Source organism: Lissotriton vulgaris, chromosome 11 (assembly GCF_964263255.1).
Source record: "Lissotriton vulgaris chromosome 11, aLisVul1.2, whole genome shotgun sequence".
Taxonomy (NCBI): Eukaryota; Metazoa; Chordata; class Amphibia; order Caudata; family Salamandridae; genus Lissotriton; species Lissotriton vulgaris.
This window is the reverse complement of record NC_141699.1, coordinates 178606373-178626595: the sequence shown is the minus strand read 5'-3', so window position 1 is coordinate 178626595 and position 20223 is coordinate 178606373. Positions and strand designations below refer to the sequence as shown.

At 44.2% G+C, this 20223-nt stretch overlaps 1 protein-coding gene across 2 annotated transcripts in view; it reads right to left on the bottom strand.

Annotated features, from left to right (window-relative positions):
• Positions 1-3145: 3145 nt before the first annotated feature.
• The window catches only part of PTPN11 (protein tyrosine phosphatase non-receptor type 11), a 582335-nt gene continuing 565257 nt past the window's right edge, over positions 3146-20223 (bottom strand). For both annotated transcript variants that reach the window (XM_086943082.1, XM_086943081.1), the window contains exon 16: positions 3146-6583. The gene's annotated coding sequence lies outside the window, so the exon portion shown is untranslated. The remainder of the gene's footprint in view (positions 6584-20223) is intronic.

Below are 20223 nucleotides of genomic sequence, written 5' to 3'. Positions count from 1 at the left end.
ATGCAGGTCATGTCCACCAACATGTTGGAATGATCAAGTAACTCCACGGGTCTTTTGTATGGAAAGTGGCGCAGTGATTCAAGGCCCTGTTCATGAGATATATTAGTATAAAGGGCGATAACATCTAAAGTCACCATGATCATGGTTCGTCCCAAGGGATATCCATGATGATATTAAGGATATGTTTAGCGTCACGTATGGTGGACGGAAGATTAGCAACATAAGGCTGCAAAAAGGTGTCCACAAATTCCAAGATTTTTTCAGTAGACACTATTGGTCTGCCTGGTGGTCTAGTGGTACAAAAGGGGGTGGTGATGGACGGAGCATCTGAATCAATCAAACACTCACACCCAGTCAAAAGATCTGGGTTTAATCCATCACCGTTCTTTAGCCCACTCTGCCACCCCAGTTCAGACATGGCTATATGCAAATCAGTCTGACCCTGTGCCTCATGGGAACTGTTCAGCCCGAACTGCCAAGCCATGTCTTCCCTGGACCGGAAACAAGCTTCCGAGGACCGGTTTCAGGCATTCCAGCCGTCTTCAGCCCGGCTTGCTTGAATCCAGTGGCAAAGTGAGCAAGGGACTCACGTCTGAGCATACCCTGCCACACTTATGGCGGCCAAAAGCGGTACAAAAGGGGGTGGTGATGGACGGAGCATCTGAATCAATCAAACACTCACAGCCAGTCAAAAGATCTGGGTTTAATCCATCACCGTTCTTTAGCCCACTCTGCCACCCCAGTTCAGACATGGCTATATGCAAATCAGTCTGACCCTGTGCCTCATGGGAACAGTCCAACCCGAACTGCCAAGCCATGTCTTCCCTGAACCGGAAGCAAGCTTCCGAGGACCGGTTTCTGGCATTCCAGCCATCTTCAGCCCGGCTTGCTTGAATCCAGTGGCAAAGTGAGCAAGGGACTCATGTCTGAGCATACCCTGCCACACTTATGGCGGCCAAAAGCGGTACAAAAGGGGGTGGTGATGGACGGAGCATCTGAATCAATCAAACACTCACACCCAGTCAAAAGATCTGGGTTAAATCATCACCGTTCTTTAGCCCACTCTGTCACCCCAGTTCAGACATGGCTATATGCACATCAGTCTGACCCTGTGCCTCATGGGAACAGTCCAGCCCAAACTGCCAAGCTATGTCTTCCCTGGACCGGAAACAAGCTTCTGAGGACCGGTTTCTGGCATTCCAGCCATCTTCAGCCCGGCTTGCTTGAATCCAGTGGCAAAGTAGGCAAGGGACTCCCATCTGAGCATACCCTGCCACACTTAATGCGGCCAAAAGCGGTACAAAATGGGGTGGTGATGGACGGAGCATCTGAATCAATAAAACACTCACACCCAGTGAAAAGATCTGGGTTTAAGCAAGCCGGGCTGAAGACGGCTGGAATGCCAGAAACCGGTCCTCGGAAGCTTGTTTCCGGTCCAGGGAAGACATGGCTTGGCAGTTCGGGCTGGACTGTTCCCATGAGGCACAGGGTCAGACTGATTTGCATATAGCCATGTCTGAACTGGGGTGGCAGAGTGGGCTAAAGAACGGTGATGGATTCAACCCAGATCTTTTGACTGGGTGTGAGTGTTTGATTGATTCAGATGCTCTGTCCATCACCACCCCCTTTTGTACCGCTTTTGGCTGCCATAAGTGTGGCAGGGTATGCTCAGATGTGAGTCCCTTGCTCACTTTGCCACTGGATTCAAGCAAGCCGAGCTGAAGACGGCTGGAATGTCAGAAACCGGTCCTCGGAAGCTTGTTTCCGGCCCAGGGAAGACATGGCTTGACAGTTCCGACTGGACTGTTCCCATGAGGCACAGGGTCAGACTGATTTGCATATAGCCATGTCTGAACTGGGGTGGCAGAGTGGGCTAAAGAACAGTGATGGATTAAACCCAGATCTTTTGACTGGGTGTGAGTGTTTGATTGATTCAGATGCTCCGTCCATCACCACCCCCTTTTGTACCGCTTTTGGCTGCCATAAGTGTGGCAGGATATGCTCAGACATGAGTCCCTTGCTCACTTTGCCACTGGATTCAAGCAAGCCGGGCTGAAGACGGCTGGAATGCCAGAAACCGGTCCTCGGAAGCTTGTTTCCGGTCCAGGGAAGACATGGCTTCGCATTTCGGGCTGGACTGTTCCCATGAGGCACAGGGTCAGACCAATTTGCATATAGCCATGTTTGAACTGGGGTGGCAGAGTGGGCTAAAGAACGGTGATGGATTAAACCCAGATCTTTTGACTGGGTGTGAGTGTTTGATTGATTCAGATGCTCCGTCCATCACCACCCCCTTTTGTACCGCTTTTGGTGGTCTAGTGGCACAAGTCTCACTGCTTTTACTTGATGTATATACCAACTTCTTTGTTTCAAAGTGTTTCACTCTTATTGGCATCTTAGACACAAGAGGTGTTGGTTCTCTCTTTTTCCCTTTCTCTTTGCTTTATGTTATTTATTTTAATAGAATTTTATTCTCAATAGAACTGTCGGTTTTCACTTTGGAGGTGATTTCTTTCGAACACTATCTTGTTTTCTGTAAGTTCTCTTTGTTGAGCTTCTTAAAAAGACTATCCATGTGAATTTTTTCATGGTTTGTATCCATATGAATTTAGGGATATATTTTGCTTGCTTTTAGCCCTGACGAAATCATTGGCCGAAGAGCCAGACGAAACACGTGTTAGCCAAATCTGTTGGCTATTTGTAATGCTGAAGAACATCTTATGATTTGTACTGGGTGATTGGATTGAATTATGAAATGATACATTTGGAAAATATATGAACTGGAAAATAAAGAAGACACAGAAACTTTATAATTTGAAAAAGACTGTCACTGATATGGACATTTGTACTTACTAGCGTTGCTCAGGTTGAGAAGTTGTGTTTTAGGATAGACAATTGTCTATCTGTTGTTACAACCTTTGGTAGTGGTTGTATCTCTACCTTAGAGCATATGCTAGTTAGATATATAAAGAGAAGAGATAATTTTACACTATTTTGCGCATTATTCCCTACTACCAATTTTTGTCATGTATTAAAAAAATAAGGCAGTGCAGATTAAATAGCAGCATAATACAAATGTAATGAATCAGGCAACAGACTGTGTAGGGGAGCAAGGCAATGGCAAATAAATCCACATCCACTTAAGTTTCTATACATAAACTAAATTTTAATGGCATGTTCACAATTATGAACGGATTACATAATGCTCTGTATGTGGGCAAAAAGGCAATAAGTGATGCAGTTTTTTTTATGAAACACAATGTATAATACAGCGCTTATTAATACTATTATCAACATTTACATGATTCACATCAAATCAATGACATCCAAACTGTATTCCTTTTAAAGGATAGAACTGTTTAATAAAATATTATATTTCATCTAATACTCTGTTACAATACTTCAGACATTTGAAGAAAAAGGTCACGTATTCTACAGCCATGATCTTTTTTCATAATTCTTCCATAGTCACAACGGTGTCACAACAACTGCCAAAATGCAATGATATCATTTTTTCCAATATTGAAACTGGAATATATAAACAAGCATTGAATGATGAAGTCATGTAAAACACTGTCTTAGTACCTACCGCATAGCTTTATTTTTACATTTAGACTGCCCACCATAAAAAAACATGTTTTAAAAGGGAGCAAACAGAATAAGTTGCAATTATAGTTTTACCTTTAGATAAAGTCAATCAGTCAAAACTAATATGATAGCAAACAGATACCAACAATATTAACTGAAATGTAAAATCATATGTGGTTAAAAAACATATTGTGCGGAGGGATTTTGAATATCCCTGTAATATAGAGTGCACTTATATGGCCAAGTACTCCAGAACAGCATCCCTTTTGCTTTTGAAAGTGCTAGAAATTTGAAAGCTCATATGACTAATACTTAAAAAAATAATTTCAAACATGAAAACCATTACTGGAGTCTCCAACATCTGCCAAAGCAAGGCATACATGCTTTCAATTATTTACAGTGCAACTTCAATTAACAAATGTAAATCGATGATTGGTGTTTATAGTACTCGTTTAAAAGGCAAAGGGCTGCAACTTCTAAGACACTGTGGTTTTCAGAATGGCTGGGCGCAGAATCGTTTTGGAAAATATTTCAGCTATTATCATCTTAACTAAATTTTATACAATAAGATATAATCCACAGTCACTGTAAGATTGTTGGAACGGATGTAATCAAGGCATATCACCATCTACCAGGCTGGGTTCTCTACAGTTACATGCTCAAACAAACACATATGCAACTGATTACTTAACAGGTAACATACTTTTCAATAAAATAAAACTCTATTGTAATTTATGTATGCCTTGATCCATCTGATTTCATCTAATTTATCTGGGAAAGTTGCCACATTCAAAGAAGAACTAGTCAATGTTCCAAAAACAATGGCCCATTAATAGAAAAATATGTTGACCCCTTCACACACACAGTTTGATACAGAACATTACATTCAATGATTTCTAAAAATTTTGTTCCATCAAGTTACCCCTCCCCCGCGTCTCTACCGCATTTACTCAATCTTTTTTTGATGATTTAATTTCAACACCGGGCATTTCTATTTGAGGATTTCAATGTGAATGGATATGGCTTAAATAAAGTCTGTACCTAAGAAAGAGTACAAGTTTAGCACTAAAAGAAAGTGTAGATCATACTAACTACACATCGTTCATGAGCTCCTCTGGCAGAAAGTAAAATGTGTCCTCACTGTGTATTTCTAACACCATTAGACATTTTCAGATAAAATCACTACCAAGCTTAAATTCTGACAGGAAATCAAGCACAGCATATAAGTAAAGAGAAGGCTTACTGAAACATTATAACATAACATTCATGATTGAATAAAACAATTCCTAATCCTTAGGATTCCATTCTTACAGCCACTACATTCCACATTACATAAAAGCAGGCTCTGCAAGATCAAAGAATGGCTATGTTTTATGGATTACACTCTACGGTCAGTATTTTTTAATAAACAGACTCGTAAAAATATGCTGGTATGCAGGTGACCCATAAACTAAAAAATGTAAAATATACTACAGCAAAAACGAGAAAATAACATGTCCTGCCGTAAAAAGAGCTGTATTAAAAAAAAGTGTTAAATTCAAAGAAGTATGGAAAATATAATGCTATGCAGCACCCTAAAGAAGAACAGAAATCAAAATGTGTTTGCTACCAACAGCAGCAACCTCTGTAGGCAAGTTATTAATCCTTCAGAGCAGCCCAACGTGGTAACTGCATATCTTTCAGCTATCCAGTAATCCACCCTTCACACAGAAGGGTTTAGCAGTAATCACATTCTTGGTCTTCACATACTGTTAATATGGCCCATAGTATATCAAGTAAGGATAGACCTCTGTTGAAGCAAGCATGGACTAAAGGTAGGCTGTGACTTTAAAAGGCACTTTAGGTACAAACATATGTGGCGGAATCACCCAATCCAATAAGTAAATTGAATTTGCTGCCACCAACAGCAATTGCTTCTTACATGTGCCCTTTTTTCACAAAGGCGACATTCAAGTGCTCCAAAAAATTAAAGTAGTGTATCTCCAATGGCACATGAAGAGCTTTTATACCGTACAACTTATTTAAAGAGTCAGGTAAGATGCAATAAGAAGCAATGGCTTCAAAATGTTGAGAGTTTGCTTATTATGTTTGTTAATATGTTCCTCTAAGTGAAAAGTAAAGGGGAAAACATTCCATTGCTTCAGTACATTGAAACTCCTGCTCAATTCATCAATACTGATCCTTAAAACGTGTCATGTCCTCCAAAGGCAGCATCAGCACCTGCTTCATATTTGATGTTGGGGGTTATCTGGAAGGATTAAGAATCCACAAAAAGGGTTACGATGCTTTGTTGCAGATTTGCTGCCTTTTTTTGTAGGTTTCATTTCCATGTTGTTTGAAGAACACACAAATCAGCAGATGCCGAAAAAGGACCTTCATATATTAAATTACTGCTTCATATGGCCCCAAAAAGGCAATTTGCATTCAACTGGCCACGCAACAATGTTCTACCCTGGTAAATAAGAATTAACTGTAAAGTCACTGGTGATCACTTTTTTCAAAGGTCAAAGGATACTGACTTCAAGTCCAACAACCTTGTCAGCATCAAAACAGTAAAAAGAAAGTTGTTCCCATAAGTTCTGTACATTCCATATCGCAGATTCCTACATTAATAATAATTTCCCCCAAAAGAAAAAAAATAAATCAATAACGTATTTCCAAAAGGAGGGGGAAAAAATCATCCAAATTTAAAGTTGCAATGAAATACAATTTGAAAAAAACTGACAATGCGGACTGATCCCTGGATTTGAAAGTTCCCCAAAAATATTGTTGTCTAACTTGTTGAGTCGGCGGTTTTCATTTGTGTCTGGAAAATGAGCAGCTGGAAAACAGGGCGTACTGAGAAAGAATTTCTACATGGACTTCAGTTCTGTAGTATGGCTGCAGGGTTTACCAGCATTTATGGGAACAGTGCCAATCCATGAAAGTTCACTCTTCATGTGAAACTTCTCTCACCACCTTCTTCACTTTCTGGACAATTTTACAAAATTAGGCTCTGGCATGAAGAAAAGATAAAAAGTTAGTAACTCGTGAAGGGTATGTGTGATTGTCACTTTCACTTTTTCCAATATTTTATGCAGATTTTACAGCCCCCAATTATACATATCACCATTCGAAAGGTCTTTGTGAACATAAAAAACAAAAAATCTACATACCATGCTTTCTTAACATTTTTCAAAGGCAGTGAAGAACAGACTGCTATGAAATGTAGACAATTTACAAAGTAGCTGTGACCACTGCCTTTCACTGCGACAACACATTCTACAACTCACTTGCTGCAATGTTTTGGGTCAAGCGGGCTCTTGCCCCCGACCCCCTTAAGAGAAGTTTAAGAAGAAATATGGGCTGAAGGGGCAGCCATCTGAAAAATATCAAAATGAAGGCTGCCAAGCTGAACAAAATCAATACAATCTGAAGTGTCAATCGAGTGCTAAGCAGGAGCATTTTACTTACTGGAGTTTAACAACAAAGCAGGCACGACAGAAGATGTTGAGAGAGACTGACAAAGAGGGAGCATGTCATGTGAACGAGAAAATAAGAGAGAACACAAGGTGAAGGGTTGAGAAAAAGAATGATAGATGGCTACAGGAGAAACACGCATTTGCAATGTAATAGATCTCGCATTACTGAAAGTTTGAGCTATTGGTGCTACTAATAATAATGCAACGCCAATAGTTTAAGCTTTCAGTAATGCAAAACCTATTACATTGCAAATGATTGTTTTTTCTATTTATTTTCTTTTTAAGCAATCGCAGCACTGGCTTTAGCTTAAGATGTTTAAAGTTAAAGCAGGGATTGCACAACTGACAAAAGTAAAGAAATATGGGGGAAAAGGCGTGCTGTGCCATTTTTTCCTTCTATTTATTGACTTCTAAGCAATTGCTGCACCTGCGCTTTAGCTCAAGATGTTTTTTCCACTGTTACAGGCAGGACATGAGCCGCAAATAAGAAAGAAAGGCGCAGCCGCCATTACTGCAGCTGAGGCGTGCCAAACTGGTTAAAAAAAAGTGTTGCAGGAGAGCGTACAGCCCGCAAGAGAAAGTGATTTAAGAAAATAGTGCTCTCAGACTGTAATTAAAACATCAACAGAAACAACACGTGTAACAGGGACAGTCCTCGTGTGAGGTTACAACAGGTGAAAAGGATGTACTAAGGAGGGACTACTAAGCCTATTGATTAATTAAAAGCCACTATTTAAAAAGGAGACTAAAAAGTGCCAATTGAAAAGATGGGAGGGAAAATGTGCAATGGTTAACATCCATACCTGAATACAGTATGTCTCAAAGAGAAAGCACAAGAGCTGCCTAAATAAGGGACAGGGAAGGGTGGTCGGTCAATGGAGGACCAGGGTTGTCAAATTTAAATGAAATTGTAAATTACCCCACACCTAAAATATTTAGCATTTCGTTTGCCGGAATTTAAAAGCAAGATACAGGTCGATTTTTATTTTTTATTTCAATGATCTTTATTGTTCATTTTCCACAACATAGAACATAAAAAATAAAACTTATAATCATCAGCGCATAATCGTACAGGATGCAGCCACAATGTCTGTGTTGTTGTTGAAACAGTTATACAGTATATGGGTATGGCTGCCTCCCCTATCCACTGATGAGTTAATGAGGAAAGGAAAAGGAAAGAAAAGGAGCTAAGGTAAGAAGGAACTGAGCTATCATACCAAAGTTTATTTTCTACGCAGCAGAGTCTTTGACCCTGTGGAGGAGTGGAGGTGTATTATAGAGCTGCTTGTTAGATTTGTTAGTGTTTCTTCACGGCGGGTCAAATGAGTCAAAGAGCTTGTCCAGGGACCCCCACACCCCCCTGTTGGGATTTCTCCATGGTGAGTTATGGAGGGCGGTATTGTCAGTGCCTCTAAGGTACATCACCCAGTTGAGCCAGCCCCTGAAAGTTGCCTTGGAGGTGTCTTTCCAGGTGGTGAGTACTATTTTGACTGCCGCTGTTAGTAGGAGATCAAGCAGGTCTCTGTCTTGCTGTGAGTGTATCTCGGTTGTCATGAATGCCGTGGCGAGAGTAGAAACGTCTGCTTTTAGTGTGCACCCAAATGTTTTGTTCATAAATGTGAAAAAAAATCCCAGAATTTTTTGAATTTGGGGCAGTGGAAGATGAGATGTGCCAAGTCCCCTTTGTCCTTGTCACAGTTCCAGCACCGGTCATTTTCCCTCAGACCCAGGGTCGCCAGACGTGCTGGGTTCCAGTATGGTTTGTGTAGTAGCCAGAATTTAGTCTGCGCTAAGGCCGGGGAGATTTCGTTCTGCAAGGGGGTGCCCAGAGCAGGTTGCGCTCCTTTTCGCTGAGTGTGGCTCCCAGTTCTCTCTCCAAGTAAGTAATCGTTTTGTCATTGAGTTTGGAGGAGCTAGGGCGTAATAGTTTGTATTTTTGCACGGAGCAAATTGAAAATGTTTGAACAATATACGGAACTTTTGTTTTACGAAAAAATTATTATATTTTTTTTTGTAAAACGGACCCAGCAAAGGACAGCTGGTACAATCTGTTATTTTCCTCGCTATTCCTGATTTTGGAGGTCTATAACGTGTCGGATATTAGGTTTATCAAACTTTTCTTTAAGAAAGCGGCGTCCTGCACAGAATTAACAGTCCTTGCAGTAAACCAGCCACAATACATTTTAAGAGCACCTCTGCAGGCACTTCAAAACACGCACAGATCATGTATGATGCAATTAACTTAGCAATATAAGGTGAAATCTTTACGAACACAGACAGCGGCCCGGAACAAAGTTGTGCAGCGGAAAAGTTAAGGGAACAGGGAATGGAATGTGAAAATAGTTTGTAAACCTTAAAGGAAGGCAGAGATGCCGCAGCAAATTCTAAAATATCCCTACAGGTTTTGCTATTGAATCAAGGCAGCTCGTTCACCTTGTCCTCAAACTCAGAGGCCAACTATTTTGCTTGTCAAAACTCTTTTGAGAAACACTTGGCAAAATATATAATAAGGAAAGGAAACGCAATATATTTTCTGCAATTTAAATTAAATGCCTCAAAAACAAGACAATTCCATCAAGGGTCTATCCCGGCCATCAGCCCCGGCACATGGCTGCAGTGCAGAAAGCACGAACGTTCCAGTAGAACGCGAGACACAAGAGGGCCGAGAGGGGTCAAAGGGACATCACTGTGGCAGTTGCATCTTATCTCAGGAGGCAAGGGACTGCGCTAGGGGAAAGCAGAGGGTGTCTCTCCCATGAAGATGACAGGGAAAACGTACTTGTGCTTTTCACTATAATTACCAGTGGGGCTACTTCAAGGTTCAGCTTTTCAAGAGGACAGCAGCCCTTTCTCCAAAGGAGCGGTGCACTCTCGGTGAGGGGCCCTCAGTGAACATGCATGATTATCGTTTCCACGGAGGAAAAAGAACAAAACAAGCATTGGCCGCGCGCGAGGTGGCGGAGGGGGAGAAGCGGGAATTGTGTGCGCGGGCTGCAAATGCGCCTAGCGCGATCGCAAAAACAAACAAAAAAACGCGAGTGGTGATGCGCGTTGTGTGCATGCGCATCACCGCAAGTGCTACCTTGCAGGTGATCAGCTTGCTATAACGCGCATGTGCATGTGCGCTCTTGTGTGCGTTCTAGCAAGCTGATCGCTGGCAAAGTAGTATTTCTCAGAGCCCTACTAAATGTCTCGGCCGAGACCAGCGCATGCGCTGGATCAGGCCAAGGCCTAAAAAAGACTTTGAGGCATGGTGACGAGACATTGAAAAGCAGAGGGAATTGAGCTCGGGGGGCACTTTAGTGCGAGAAACAGAACACAAGGTAGAGAGCAAGAAATAAAATACAACCTGCAGGAGGTGCTAAAAGACAAACAAAAGGGTAGTTGAATGGATGCAAGGCATGGAAGCACACATGTAATCCAATTAGAATATAGTAAAGAAGAAGTTCTCTATTGGCAAGACAAACAATAAGAAGGATAACAATTGAGTACGGAGCAGGTAAATGATATACAAGAAAGCCAGCAATCAAGAACATGGGGCTGACAAAAAGCCTACTATATTTGCATAGTTTAGTGTATCAGAAACAATAGGTTGTTGATAACAGAGCTAAAACTGTCAATACGTGAGGATTAAAAAGTGGTATATTAGAGAGCAATGCACATAATCTTTAAGCAAGGTACCTGTAGCATTCGCAAACATGACAAGATTACAGAGTGAGGTAGAGCTGGGCTGGGACAGCGCTGTATTACAAGATAAGGTTAAGAAATAAAGAGTTTGAGGTCGTTAAATGTGCAGAGTATTTCAAATTATTGGAATAAAGGTGGAAAAGATTGATTGAGGTTTTAATAGTTTTCACTTTGGGAATAACAAACCACACACAAGTTTATTGAGAATGGTCCATTCACCTCTAAAATACGATTCCTACCAAGTTAGCCTAGTTGTTACCAGTAGAAGGATTTCAAAGAGCGCAATTATGAAAAGAAAGCATTAAGTGGTAACGAGTATAGACACATATGCGCTGTAGTTTCACAATGTCTTTTATCAGTGATGAGTCAACAGGTAGAGTAGAGAACGCTTTGAGAAGGGCCATGGCAATTTCAGATGTACCAGTTCCAGTAGTGCCTTCAGCAGTGCAAAATGGGTCTAGCGGCCGTCAGATAAAACAAACCTTGGCGTGGTGCCATGGCTGGTGATATGGGTTCTGTGCATAATTTAGAATGACTAGGGCATCTTAGCAAAAGCTTAGATTGAAGAATGCGTTGAACAAACTTAGTAATGGAAGCCAGAGATGAAAATACAGTTCGTTGGGCGATTTATGTGTGGCTTGCAGTGAAATATTTTAACAAAAAAATGCAACTCTCCTGAGTTTTACTGGAAACAAAAAAAGTCTTCTATTTTTACACAATGACAAGACAACGGCAAATAGGGAAATACTGTTAGAGATGAAATGATGGACGACCGAATAATCAGGTATTCACATTCTGCAACAGCAAAACTGGGAACCGGCTCATAATGAGGACAAAGTGACTGCTGAAAATCATATTAATAACCCTGTATCTGTCTGCTGGAAAGTCATACATGTAGTATGTGTAGGTAAGGTAGTAAGTAGCGGCTACAGAGCGCAAATGAATATCGGCCAGAAAAATGCAACCAAATTTTCTGGAACGGTCACTTGGGGAGAGACTAAGGGGTGCAGATTTGCCACAGCTGTTTCTGTTGACAGGTGGATCAGTGGAGCAGGTCAATTGCATGATTTGACACTCGGGAAATAGCAAGGCAATCAAACAGTTTTAGTAATTCCAGAAGGTGAATGCTAGAGGGACTAAAGAAGAAAGTCTGAGAGGATGCAGAGACATTACAGATCACACCCCAGTTTCTGTTAAAGTAGGAGTTAGCTACCTTGTCGACTACGGTATGCATGAGTGGCGGACCATAGTCAGCGGTAGTCAGCTCTTGGACTTTCAGATGTGGAGAGGTGTGGTGCAGCGGCCAGTGCAGCTGATTTCGGAGCACATTGTTCACGGTTCGATCCCCGGCTCCGGCGGCAGCTCAGGTCAGCACCCTATGACTCTGGGCAATAGCTCACTTAATCTCCACGATGGCCCCCAGCACCTTGAGACCCGCAAGGGTGAGTAGTTTGCACTTTACAAATAAGGATTTACAGTTGGCAGGGAGAATGAGCATCCAGTACAGTCGCAAATGCAAAATTAATGTGGCGACATAACATGGTCACAAGGATGTTGTCCAAGTGCATACCCTATTGTTCGGATGTCCATATATGCTGCTAAGTTTCAAGTTAACAGCACATCTAGTCTTTAACACCATATTTGTTATTTTATAGGTTAGTCAAGCATGAGAGGTAGGATTTACTAACTTCTGTAAAGATTTGACATTACCCTTTTGTTAAATCATGTGGTAAAACAGAAGGTGTTGGTGTGGGAAGGGGTAATTAACTTGATTTAATTCAGACTAAACAACAGTCCTTGCCTCAGGAAGCAGGGACTAGAATTAATAATACACACCTCAGCTTTCCCACCTGGATCAGGTCAACAGCCATCCCCACTGTACACAGCAGGCAGCCTCATGAAAGACAATGAAGCCTCAGCAACACATAAGTCACTTATGGGCAGCCATCCAACACTTCAGTACAGCAGTCCAGTGCCCAACAGCTAGGTCAAGCACAGGTAAGCATCATCGCCAAGGCATGTGAGAAGGGCCCACCAACATGTACAAACAAATGTCATATGATGCAACAGCATGATGACAAAGGATAAGCACAGCCACCGGTCACATCAGCAGTTGCACAGATATATATATAGGCAAGACATGTGCATAAGAGCAGCAGCCTTGGCTCAAGTGGCCAAGATATAGTCAGTAATCTTGACATATTTGAACAACGGTACTTGTTAGAAATGGGGAGCTCTGGTTGGCTAAGGCTTGCGCCAAAGCCAGGCAGAGACCACCACTCTAGTCAGGGCTTGGGAGTTGAACGCCAAAGATAACCCCTGCTCACCCCCTTGGTAGCTGGCACGAGCAGTTAGGCTTATCCCGGTGGCGATGTGTATAGCATTTGCACAACATACACAGTAACAACATACTAGGCACACCACAAAAGGAACTCCTCACAAGGTTATCTATAAAAATAGCCTTTGTATTATAATAAAATACATTAGATAGTAATCACACAATATACATTGTGCCAACTGGCACAGGCAATATTTACAGGGGATTGTTTAAACATAACAGGGCCACGGTCAGAATTGTCACTTGGTAGAAATAGTAAAAGTAAGAATGTATCATGAACTTAGAACACAGCCAGTAATCACTGGGAGACACTACACTCAGTGTCAACCTGTAACATAAATCATAACATGTACAGTATCACTTAAGACGAGAATTCTATTCTGCGCCTAAATATAGTGGACCATAATTACCTAAACATAACTTGCATTAGGAAATAACTTAATAACTTAACCTGCAATAGGGAATAAATCAAACCTAGACCACAGTATAGAATCAAAAAAAACATAAGACAATAGGTGTGAGAAGTTGGCCTGGTATATGATTTCCACTATTCTAGTGGGCACCTTGCACCAGTTCAAACTACCCTTATTGATGGTAGGTTATAAAGTCAACCTTATAGAAAGCTATCCTAGTGGTAGCTGTGGAAAGCAGCCTTCAGGCTAAGACTTGGAGACGAGTTAAGCAAGTTGTTTTACCAATTATAATCTCTTGAATGATCAAATGAAAGCACACCACACAAGGTATATATCAAATATATATGTATTTATTCAAAACACAACCCCTCTGGACTCTTTATGAGGTCAGAGGTAAAAGTACAATACACAAGGAACTTAATTTGCATACGATAAGTTGCACAGTATACATTATGCCCTAGGGGACTCACGAACCATATACTAAAATAGTGGTATAAGAACCACGTGAGAGTTAGAAAGCAGGCCTAGGGCCTAGGGCAGTTGGAATCACCGGGGTGGCCTAGAATCACCAATGGTTAGGATGTTGAAGTGTCTAAACATAGCCGTGGGTTACCATTGACTTTCTATGGAGAACGAACAAGTTACAAAGTTACATTTTAAGGGTACTTCTAGGTGAACTACGATGGAACCCTCTTAGACTAGGACACTTCGAGAGTCAAGACCCACGGGAGCACCAGAGTACTCGTGTTACCTCACCCAGGGAAGCCGGGTGCATAGGTGCCTTTTGGTGTCGGGTTTCGTCATCGATTCCAATGGAGAGCTGCGAAGAAGTGTTGCAGGCGACCAGAGGAACAATGTCCGGGTGGATCCAAGGGTGGATCGGAGATGTGAAGAACCTGAAAGCAGAGGAGACAGAGTCTGGGTTACTAGCCTGTGACCAGGATGGCGATAGGAAGATGCCAGCCGATGTCGGGTGATTTCAGGTGAGAAGGTGAAGCTTGTCTCTTCAGCCACGAGGACCAGGAGGCGTCAACAAAAACTAGGAGCTGGATTCGAGCTGTCCCACAAAGGATCTAGTTGACTGCGGTGTCGGTATCCGGATTGGACCCAACAAGCATTGGCAAACGCAATCCACGCAAGATGTCGAGATGGGCTTCGGTGCAGACCAGCAGGGTCTGAGGAACTCCCCCTTTGGAGTGGAGTTGGAGCAAGCCTGAAGCAACCAAGAAAGCTGAAGAAAGTGATGATTGGTCTTCGTGGGGGCTCACTAGCCAACGGACAGGGAACCACGAAGACGCCTGGAGTTGAAATGCACAAAGCGGGCCCACGTGACACTCGTGGAGTGTGGGCCTCTGAGCTCCGGTGCAAAAGGTGCTCGGGCAGGGGCTTCAAATACCCCAATCCACACCTTCGGGATTCCTCGGGAAGTGGGTGCAGTAGCAAAAATGCAGGATGTCCAGAAGTTCTGGTCCCGCGTCTCTCGTGTCCGCCACAGGTCTCAGCTTTGCTGGGAGCGTAGGTCAGAGTCAGAGATGTCTGGAAGTCTGGGAGCCTCGAAAATGCAGACCGACAAAGATGCTGTTGGTACCTGTTTGGACAGGGTGGTCACTCCTTGACCACAAGGGAGATTCTTCCGTCTTCCAGTCGAAATGGAATGTCGAAGGTCCAGGAATTATGTATCAGAGTTACGTCCAGGGCAATCTAAAGTCCTAGGGACTGGGGTTCTATACTTATAGTAAGTTTAGGGGTTGGACTAACTCGAAGGTCCCTCCGATGGGTGGACCTGGGGAGGGGGTGGTTAAACCCCTTCTCCTTTGTCCAGTTTCGCGCCAGAGCTGGGGCTAAGTGCCCCAGCACCCGGTTTGAACTGGGAAATGCATGGAGCACCTTGTGTGCCCCAGGCAGTGTCTGAAAAAACATTCACTGTATGCAAAACTCCCTGCCCCATTACACTAAAGCCTGTCTGGGGAGGGGCTAGCACCTCCCTGGACAGGAAACCTATTGTCCAGGCCTCCCCAGCCAGAGTTTCGTCCAGCAGCAGGAGGGCAGACTCGTGTCTGTGGCAGCAGTATCCAATTTGTGATGCTGGGGCTCTGTTTAACTTTAACCGGGTTTAACAGTAACTACATGTCTTCTCCCTCTAGAAGGGTGGAATGCTACCCCCGCCGCCAGAACTGGCAGGGGGGGGGCAGTATTCCAAAGTGTTTGACACCTTACACAACATGTTTTGATAAAGCCAAACCAAAGTTAGCATTAACTGCGAGGATTATAATGCACTTAAGAGTATATGGTATGGCTATATCATAGAACAGCTATAAGGAGATGGTTCTGAAAGCTGTAGAGGAGCTCAGCTCATGCTAGGGCACCCTCTCACCCAAGCACTCTGCCTCCAGGATTGTCAAGGCCTGCCTTAGGAGTGACTTATAGGTTACTATGTGTCTATATATAAGGTAGATATAGATATACTATATCTAAGTAAGGGGTGATTACACCACCTTACCCAGGCTGTAAATACAGACCTGTTTTGTGAGTTTGGAAGGCTAACCTCGGTGTTGCCCAGTAATTTTTGGCCCACCGTTACCTCGTCCATAGTTCAACCAGTGAAGAAGGTCCGCAACCTAGGCGTCATGTTGATAACAAACTTACTATGGAAGCTCAGGCTCCGAAAACTGTGATCACTGCAGAAGATCCTCCCTCTGTTACCCTCACATGCGCGTGCGTTAATAGTAAGTAGTACTATTCTTAGTAGACTTGATTATTGCAATGCTCTGCTACTCAAGACTCCTAAATTTCTGCTTGACAGACTGCAGAGGATTCAGTCAACTGCAGTCAAGTTGGCTTTGGGTTGGCCTAGAAGGTCCGCTTTCTCGCTGGCCTTGGCAGAATTGCACTGGCTTCCGCTGAGACAGAGCTCAGTTCAAGGCTCTTTGTATAGTGTTTAAAGCCTTGCATGGGCTGTGGCCTGTGTCTATGCATAGAGAGTTTGAGTGGTATGCTCCTGTGAGAAGTCTTCGCTCTTCTTTGGCGAGACTGGCAAAGATTCCTAGATTCAGGAAAGTTAGGGTAGGTCGGAGATCCTTTGGGATAGCTGCTGATAAACTTTGTAATCATCTCCCATTGGAGCTTGGACAAGTTAGTGACCTCCGTGTCTTTAGAAGGAGACTAAAAACATGGTTGTTTCCTAAAACTTAGTTGGATGTCGGTATTGGGGCACTTCTTCCTTTCTGTATTCTGAGTTGCTAGCGCCAGGATGCCTTTTAGGTGATAGTGCGCTTTATAAATTAATTAAATAAATAAGTAACCTCGGGTGGCACAATACATTCTGCAGCCCCTGGTAGGCCATGGGTGCACCTATGCCCTGGGTACCTAAGGTACCATATACAGGGGCTCACAAGGGTGACCCAGAAACCAATCTGGTATGTACCTAAAGTACATGGTATCAATTTAGAGAGAGTGCAGATAGGCTGTGGGCCTGATTAGCAGGGCCACAGCCATACTAAAGTCGAAAAACCAGTGAAACACAGCAAAACGGGGGGTAACCATAGGAAGCAGACCCTACTCTCCTACAGTAGGTAAAACCTAATAAGCATAAAAGCACATCTATAAGCATAAATCAAGGTGCATAACACATACTATAAACCTTACATTTCCGAGCACCTATATAACTCACACTAGGGCCTTGCCCCTTATAAACCTAATAGTCCCCAGGGCCAACTGGCCATCTCTACGGGGCTCAAACGCGCTCTGTCCAAAGTCAGGGCGCACTGCCAATGCAGCGATAGTCAAGGGTGCGCACTTGGCGCAAACCTAAACGTTGCAGCTGCCCACTACTTGCTGGGCAGCTGGGAATCTCAAATGAAGGGCCTAAACGTAGCAGCTGGCACTAAGCGCTGCGCAGCTGTACAGGCAATAGTGGGGGAGAAGGAGTTCGTCTCACTTCGGAGTTAAAAACATTTCCCCTAAAAGAAAGAGCAACCTGAACGGTGCAGCCACCCACTACTTGCTGGGCAGCTGGGAAGTAGGGAAAATGTGGCATTGGCTCTCAGTGGCCCTCAGAACAAAATGGGCCCAACGTTGGAGCCACGGGGCTCTAAAAGTAAATCATGTCCCTTGGAGCACTCTGGCTCCTGAAATAACTATACGCCAACTAGAGAAAACAAACTAGCCCCCAAACACTAGCGCTTTAAATAAATGTGCCCATGGGAGTCAATTACTGAAAAATAATCATGCCCCCTCAGGAATTGGCCCGCAGATTCTGGAGCCACCACTGCCCCCTTATAATTAGGGAGCCTCGTGGGAGCGGCCCGCTGCTAGCCGGGGCAGCTCAGGAAATGATGCGGGGTGAGCACTGGGCCTTGAATAGGCACATACAGAGAACCACTCACTGGCTCCTGTGTGGGGCTGCTCCGGTCTCTCACTGGCGGAAGAACTCTTCGTCGGTACTCAGCTTCACAAGTGCGGCGGGGGCAGGCACCGACAACGTGCCTCGAGCCCCCTCCGCTTCTATCTCCATGGGTCGCAGCACTTGCGGGATCAACAGGAGAGCCCCCCACCTCTTCTTGAGGACTCTCCCTCTCCGTCTGGGCTTCGCTGCCCGCGGCAGCCCCGCTCTTCACCCTGGCCCCCTCCTGGGACACGGGACTCTTCACCAGCACTCGGGGAGGCGGGGTAGGGTACCGTGCTCCCCAGTTTACAACCAAGCTTCCCTCTTCGCCCGGTCGGCTTCTCTTCCTGCCGGATCGCAGGCCCTGTCCATGCCCGGGCCTGACTTCCGGTTTTGCGGCCCAAGCCATGGCGATGATTCGAGGGGTAGGCTCCCTCAACAGGAGCAATAACGTTAGCATGCAGGGTGGCCACCCGCTAGGGCTTCCATAAGCGGGGCGGGCTCCCGCATTAGTCTATAAAATAAAATGAAGACGCAGGGTGGGCACCTGCGCACTAGAGATCATCAAATAAGCGGGGTGGGCACCCGCTTTGCAATAATAAATGCGGCAATGAGGGGTAGGCTCCCTCAATATAAGGGGCAAATTAAGATAAAGCGTTCCCAAGAGGTAAGGGTAAATACACCTAGTTTAAAAGAGCAACTGGAGCAAAAGAGTCTCAAGAATTCCTCCAGGCATCCAGGGGCAGGGCAGAGCCCAGGGAGGCAAGTCTTCCCCCGGGCCCCAGCAGCAGCACGCCCCTGGTAGATTCAAGTCCACAAACAAGAGCATTTTACATGGGGTCACAGCCCCTTCTTATACCACAAAATCCTTTGTTCTAGCAATGTAGGGCATGGGGGAACCAGATACAACTGGTTCAGGAGCACTTTGTTTTGCCCAGCTCCTCTCTCCCTTTAACAAGACAGGCCAGGGACATCAGACGCACCACAGGGGGTGGAGCCAGCATTGTGGAGGGAAGGCACAGCCCTATTCAGGTCCCGGGTGCAACTCCTACCTCCCATCTACATGCAGATCTCCCTATTTACCACCGGGCAGACTCATCCTGGCGCCTGGAGCCAACCACACCAGCCAGCCCCTGTCACTCACAAGCCAGACAGGAAATTCACATCTCACAGCACACAGAAATGCGGCACTTCTCGACTAGACACAATAAATCTGCGCACACCATTGCGCAGCATTTATTCTCACGAGTTCGCACATACCAAACTCGTCCCTGCACTCCTCTCATATCAGGAATTACCATGGACACACATATCCCCGATGCATTCCTATGGGAGGGAAGGCCATCTCACCACATGCACTCAGGGTGTGCACACACTGTACACTGGGCCACAGTGCTAAAGTGCGCAGAGGCCTAAAATCACTACTACTATGCCAGAGGCTTAAGGCAAAAAGTCTAGGGGTGAACCTGCCAAAAAGAGTCCAAGACCACCAGTATTGGTACACTAATTGGCTCTGGTATAACTGGGAATCATCAATAGACACTGAATAGGTCGATAGCATATTAAAAAAAAAAAATCTTTTTATTTATATAAAAACAGAAAATAAGAAAGGCGTACCAAGTGCAATACAGTCAATTATGAACGTTAAATCAGACAATTGAAAAATCAGGATAAGAGCAGGACAACAAGCAGGAGAATGAGACCCAATGCCCATAGTTAGCCAAAAATATAAGAACAAATGAAACTTACGATATATCCTCAGCGTGTAGCACTCAGGTCCCGCCCACCCACTAAAGTCAGGATATCAAAGCTTACATAGCCCCCTCGATACTGAAGCCATAAACAGGATACATTACAGACATCGACATATATCGTAAACGAGTCAGAATAGTAGAGCTTGTATTGCCACCCGACACTAGAATATAATCAGGATAAATGACGGATATTTGTACTTGGGAAGGCCAAGGAAAGGAAACAAAAAAGAAAAAACAACAACTGGGCACATTCGATCACACTGTCCCTGAGTTCGGTCCGAACCGACAAAAACCCCCGGCATTGTTTCCAGACCAGTTGTGTAGAATCCGGGAAGGAAGAAGGGGCCATATAGTCAAACCACCTTTGATTCTCAGTCCGATCAGTCAGGAGAATAGCGCCACGCAGATTTTCACCCACCAGAGCTGATATTGAGTGCCATGCTTCATCCGGGACCTACAGTGCTCAGAAATTGGTAGATTTGTGGTCCAGAAACTCCTGCATCTCCCGTTTTCTGGGGTTTACGTCGCTGGTTGGTTTGGCTGCTGTGGGTATACTGGCTCTCGGTTTGTCAATCGGTGAGATGATAGTCGTTTTCAT